Below are 6,812 nucleotides of genomic sequence, written 5' to 3' on the forward strand. Positions count from 1 at the left end.
TATTTTGATACTAACAATTTTGTGAAACAGCAAATTGTTATACAAAGACTGGTTGGAAACTTTTCGAATACAACTTCTATAATTATAGTTTCCCATGATTATTCCCACTGCACTGGACAAATGTCTGCTTCATTAAAAATCAAACCATCTACTTCCAAGTGTAGTCCACCTGTTGGCCAAATTCATTGTCCCATACCGCATCAGATCATTCTTAAACGATAAACGCTTTTCATTTCAGCCAAATATATATATATATATATATATATATATATATATATATATATATATATATATATATATATATATATACAGGGTGTTTCAAAAATGACCGGTATATTTGAAACGGCAATAAAAACTAAACGAGCAGCGATAGAAATACACAGTTTGTTGCAATATGCTTGGGACAACAGTACATTTTCAGGCAGACAAACTTTCGAAATTACAGTATTTACAATTTTCAACAACAGATGGCGCTGCGGTCTGGGAAACTCTATAGTACGATATTTTCCACATATCCACCATGCGTAGCAATAATATGGCGTAGTCTCTGAATGAAATTACCCGAAACCTTTGACAACCTGTCTGGCGGAATGGCTTCACATGCAGATGAGATATACTGCTTCAGCTGTTCAATTGTTTCTGGATTCTGGCGGTACACCTGGTCTTTCAAGTGTCCCCACAGAAAGAAGTCACAGGGGTTCATGTCTGGCGAATAGGGAGGCCAATCCACGCCGTCTCCTGTATGTTTTTCGGATAGCCCAAAGCAATCACACGATCATCGAAATATTCATTCAGGAAATTAAAGACGTCGGCCGTGCGATGTGGCCGGGCACTATCTTGCATAAACCACGAGGTGTTCGCAGTGTCGTCTAAGGCAGTTTGTACCGCCACAAATTCACGAAGAATGTCCAGATAGCGTGATGCAGTAATCGTTTCGGATCTGAAAAATGGGCCAATGATTCCTTTGGAAGAAATGGCGGCCCAGACAAGTACTTTTTGAGGATGCAGGGACGATGGGACTGCAACATGGGGCTTTTCGGTTCCCCATATGCGCCAGTTCTGTTTATTGACGAAGCCGTCCAGGTAAAAATAAGCTTCGTCAGTAAACCAAATGCTGCCCACATGCATATCGCTGTCATCAATCCTGTGCACTATATCGTTAGCGAATGTCTCTCGTGCAGCAATGGTAGCGGCGCTGAGGGGTTGCCGCGTTTGAATTTTGTACGGATAGAGGTGTAAACTCTAGCGCACGAGACGATACGTGGACGTTGGCGTCATTTGGCCCGCAGCTGCAACACGGCGAACGGAAACCCGAGGCCGCTGTTGGATCACCTGCTGCACTAGCTGCGCGTTGCCCTCTGCGGTTGCCGTACGCGGTCGCCCTACCTTTCCAGCACGTTCATCCGTCACGTTCCCAGTCCGTTGAAATTTTTCAAACAGATCCTTTATTGCATCGCTTTTCGGTTCTTTGGTTGCAGTAAACCTCCGTTGAAAACTTCGTCTTGTTGCAACAACACTGTGTTCTAGGGGTGGAATTCCAACACCAGAAAAATCCTCTGTTCTAAGGAATAAACCATGTTGTCTACAGCACACTTGCACGTTGTGAACAGACACGCTTACAGGAGAAAGACGACGTACAGAATGGCGCACCCACAGACTGCGTTGTCTTCTATATCTTTCACATCACTTGCAGCGCCATCTGTTGTTGAAAATTGCAACTACTGTAATTTCGAAAGTTTGTCCGCCTGAAAATGTACTGTTGTCCCAAGCATATTGCAAGAAACGGTGTATTTCTATCGCTGCTCGTTTAGTTTTTATTGCCGTTTCAAATATACCGGTCATTTTTGAAACACCCTGTATATATATATATATATATAGAAAAAAAAGAAAAAACATCGAAGTAGTAAGGGGCAAGATAAGGCCTATAAAGACGGTTGTCAAGATCTTTCACCCATATAGCACATAAACAACCTTTCCAGACTAAATATCAATCAAAATATCAATGGAGCTTGGAATTACCTACAAAACATCGCTAGCCGATAAGATTAAAATTCCCCGATATCTTTTAAACTGATGGGGAATCATTTACCTTGTCATTCATTTCCCGCCACTCAAGTATTATACAGACATTGTGATAAGTCATTAGCAAAACTGATAATGGGACAAAAATTTTATTGTTTACTTACGACCAGTATTCAAATTCCTGTTAAGTCAGAAAACTGACTAATTGCAAGGATAATCAGGTGAGTTCTCTAACTTCATTATTAATAAAAAATGATTCATATAAGATACCAAGTGATAATTTCGTTCGAAACTCTGAACTCTTCTCATATTTGAATGTAGGCTTTCCGGTGTATACTGCTGATGAAATCTTCTCGGGCTTCCATCCGGATAGCTGCGTCGAAAATCCGCGACGTTTCGATGAGTGTCATTCTCATCATCTTCGGGCCAGAAGATGATGAGAATGACACTCATCGAAACGTCGCGGATTTTCGACGCGGCTACCCGGATGGAAGCCCGAGAAGATTTCATCTTCTCATATTCTCTAACAATCACTCGGCAGAGTGTAGAATCTGTAGTTGTGTCACATGGATCACTATGTGAGTGCCCACAAACTCAGGGACACCACTGAGTTTCTACTGGTATATTACCACAAATTATATTTCTTATGTAAAGTCAAAGAGTTCGTTAAACTCGAACGATTCCATATATGGATCATCACAAGATTATTCTCGGCTTCCGTCTATTAACATATTGTACATGTTGATCTAGTGTGAAGATGAACTTCAAAAGCCTTGTGGCGCTCGTCGGTTGGAGGATGACGTTTGGAAAGCTGATGAGTAAGACCATGTAGCAATGTGAATGGAATTGAATCGATAGTTGGGGGACCAGAATGTGGTTCTGATTGGGAGAGAAATACATGGCGTGACCAATGAATATGTCAAAGTCTTGAATACTGGCATAATGATATTACTGTGAATTGAATAGAAATAAATAAATGTTAGGCGGAACCATTTTGAAACACTGAAACAACTATGGAATCGTACAACATATCGTGCAGTGTGCCAGCTTGTGAAACAGAGAGGGGGCCAGACATGGATCGAATCCAAGCAGAGCACTCACAACCACAGGCTGATACGCCGACACATGCCCGAATGTCGTTTTCTGGCAGTTTCCCTTGCTCGTTTAGGTGAATGTTAGGCTGTTCACTGAATGCCACCTCAACCAAAGCACAAACATTTGAACTAAAAACACACATACGAAAATTTTCACAAGATTCATAGCAAATGGCGCACTTGACTTCCCCAACTTAGATTACCTGGACGACTGTGACGTCAGGAAGGGCAGAGAAATAATAAAAAAAGAAAATTCACATTCAAGGCTAATGACCAGCTACGTTTACATCTAGTCCTCTAGACATACATTGATGAGCCGAAACATCATGACCATCTGCTTAATAGATTGTTTGTCTATCTTCGGAACGAAATACCTCACTGATTCTTAGTAACAGGTATCCGACAGTTTTTTCGTATCCCTGTATGAACAGGTCATTTTATTCGCGTAAATAATGGGCCGCTGATTTGCGTACGCGGTAATGACGCCCAACAGTGACGCAGACAGGTTCCACATGATTTACACCAGGCAAATTTGGTCACAGAGACATCAACGAGAGTACATGATAATGCTCCTCAAACCACTGTAGCATGGTTCTGGCTCCGAGACATGGACAGTTATACTCCTGAAATATGACATCGCCATCGGGGAAGATATAAAGCATGAAGGGATGCAGGTGTTTCGCAGCTGTCGGCATGTCATCGATTACTACTCCAGGTTCCACGTAAGTGCAGGAGAACGTGTCCCATTGCAGAATACTGCTCCCACCAGCCTGCGTCCATGGCATGCTGCACTTTTCAATCCGCTGTTCATCTTGATAACGGCGTTTGTGGAGACGACCATCCACCTAGGGTAGCAAAAATATGATTCGCCCGCAGAGCCGAAACATTTCCATTGATCGATAGATTCCAATGGTGCTGTGCCCACTGCAATTGTAATGGATGATGTCGTTGGGTCAACATGGGAAGACACAGGGGTGGTCTGGTGTGGAATTCCATGTTTAACAATGTATGATGAATGGTGTGCTCTGAAACCCTTATGCATGCACCAGCACTTTGCTCTTTCGGGAGAGATGCCACAGATCGCTATCTATCTTACTTTACAGAGCAGACAAGCTTCTGAATCCCATGTTCTGTGAAAAGTCGTGGAAGTCCAACAGTTTAGCACCTGGTGGTAGTTTCACTCTCCTTATACCTCTTTCCCTAGGTGCTGACGACAGTAGCATGTGAACATTCGGGCAGCTTCACCGTTTTCGAGATACTGCGTAAAAATAATCTGTCCTTTGTCAAGGTTGCTTATCTCAATGTATTTCCCCATTTGCAGCAATTATCTGAGCCAGGGCAATCCTCTATCCGTGTCTGCTCCCTTACATACGTAAGGCGTCAAACTAATAACACACCTTACATTGAATTCCTGAAACAATTCCGGTTAACTCCATATGTCACAGGACATAGTTACGTGAAAATGTACGAATTTTATTGATAGGCAAAGTGAAGTGAATAAACAAAATGACATTTCGTAAATATAAACCACTAACACTCAAACTAGTAATTGCACGCAAGTAATTTCCCCGATCTGTCTGTCTCGATGGCTGAGCGGTCTGCGCAGCCGAAGGCTGTGGAAAGGGGACCGTGTTCGACTCCCGGCTGTGTCGGAGGTTTACTAAGCTCAGGGACTGGGGGCTGTGTTGTCTTCATCGCCATCATATCATCCGCATTGACACGCAAGTCGCTGAAGTGGCGTCAACTCAAAAGACTTGCACCAGGCGACCAGTCTACCCTATGGGAGGCCCTAGCCAGATGACATCTCTTTTTTTTTTACCCCGACCTGAGCTGCGAGATGCAGTTCTGAGAGAAAGGAGAATTTTACGACGGCACGCCGTCTTATGTAGCTGAAACCCTAGCCACAGGATACCTAGCAGACACAATGAGTCGCCACAGCCATTGCGTAGGCCTCCGGCAAAAGCTGCCTTTGTCCCTGCTTTTGACGACCATCCTTTCTACAGGAACATGGCTGGAGATCGCAGATAAACGTCTGGAGAAACCCAACTCAGAACACTGCTGACTCACTGTAGCCACTTGTGTTAAAACTCGCATGAAAGAAAAAGCTGTTTATCTCAGTTTTACGTAGCAAAAGTTAAACTCTGCCCTACAAAAGAAACGACACCTGTGATAGGATACAAAAACTCTAGTGGGTGGAATTATAAGAAGTACAAACGCCCTGATTGGCCAGAAAGAAAACGCAAGGCCCCAGTTCTGATACAGGCAAATTGCAGACAGAGTAATTGGCTTCTTCTCTTGCAGAAAATCGTCGAGTGTTTGAGCAACTGCCTCGGGCATGGATGTGTGTGATGCCCTTAAGTTAGTTAGGTTTAAGTAGTTCTAAGTTCTAGGGGTCTGATCACCTCAGAAGTTAAATCCCATAGTGTTCAGGACCATTTAAACCATTTTTTTTTTTTTTTTTTTTTGAGCAAGGTGACTCGCGCCACGATGAGACGATTGCGAGAGCCATTATGTGAACACTTATTCACAGGTTCATCTTAACCTGTAAGGAGCTAAACTGCAAAGTCTCCTAGTATGGAGAATGGCACCGAGCACTGACAGTTAACGCGAACAATTTGAGGGGAGCGACATACGAGCTATTCCAGACAAATAGCGTGTACCATGCCAATTAACTTAGCTAGGGAATAAATAGGAGTCTCAGCTTCACCGAAGACGTAGGAAAGGATTCAGGCTGGTGTTTAAGAGTCGAGAGAGATTTAGAATAGATTCTCAGATTCACAGCTCGCGCCGGCAGCCGACACTGCCATCGCCAACGCACGGCAATCACACACAATTGCGTGACACCAGCAAGTGATATTCAATTGACACTCAGAAGTGCGGTCATCTCTGTCTCTCCTAATTTTCATACATTCAGCCACGACCTGTAGTGAAACACATTCACGATTGTAGGGCTTAACTGAACAGAAATGCGAGATGTCCAATCTAACGAAAAGGATTGTTTTAATTGTGTTCTTCTTTTTGATTACTCTTTACCGAGCCCCATTCAATTTTGGGCATTTTCATTGTGCATTTAGCGTAATTGATGCCTCTGGCTCCAATTTATTTAATTTTTTTGTATTTTTATCGACCGCCAGATATGGTCATCAACCTTCTTACCATCAAAGAACCTTATAATTCGCTTCACAGTTATGAACACCCAGTATCAATATTTTACAATCCAGTACGTAATTTTGCTAACACTGCTATGTCATGGAGTCAAACTTAGAATAAAAATAAATCTTAATAACAAAAATATAAGATTCCCATTTTTGCTAACATATACACTCCTGGAAATGGAAAAAAGAACACATTGACACCGGTGTGTCAGACCCACCATACTTGCTCCGGACACTGCGAGAGGGCTGTACAAGCAATGATCACACGCACGGCACAGCGGACACACCAGGAACCGCGGTGTTGGCCGTCGAATGGCGCTAGCTGCGCAGCATTTGTGCACCGCCGCCGTCAGTGTCAGCCAGTTTGCCGTGGCATACGGAGCTCCATCGCAGTCTTTAACACTGGTAGCATGCCGCGACAGCGTGGACCTGAACCGTATGTGCAGTTAACGGACTTTGAGCGAGGGCGTATAGTGGGCATGCGGGAGGCCGGGTGGACGTACCGCCGAATTGCTCAACACGTGGGGCGTGAGGTCTCCAC

The sequence above is a fragment of the Schistocerca cancellata genome, chromosome 2 (assembly GCF_023864275.1).
Source record: "Schistocerca cancellata isolate TAMUIC-IGC-003103 chromosome 2, iqSchCanc2.1, whole genome shotgun sequence".
NCBI classification, from domain to species: Eukaryota; Metazoa; Arthropoda; class Insecta; order Orthoptera; family Acrididae; genus Schistocerca; species Schistocerca cancellata.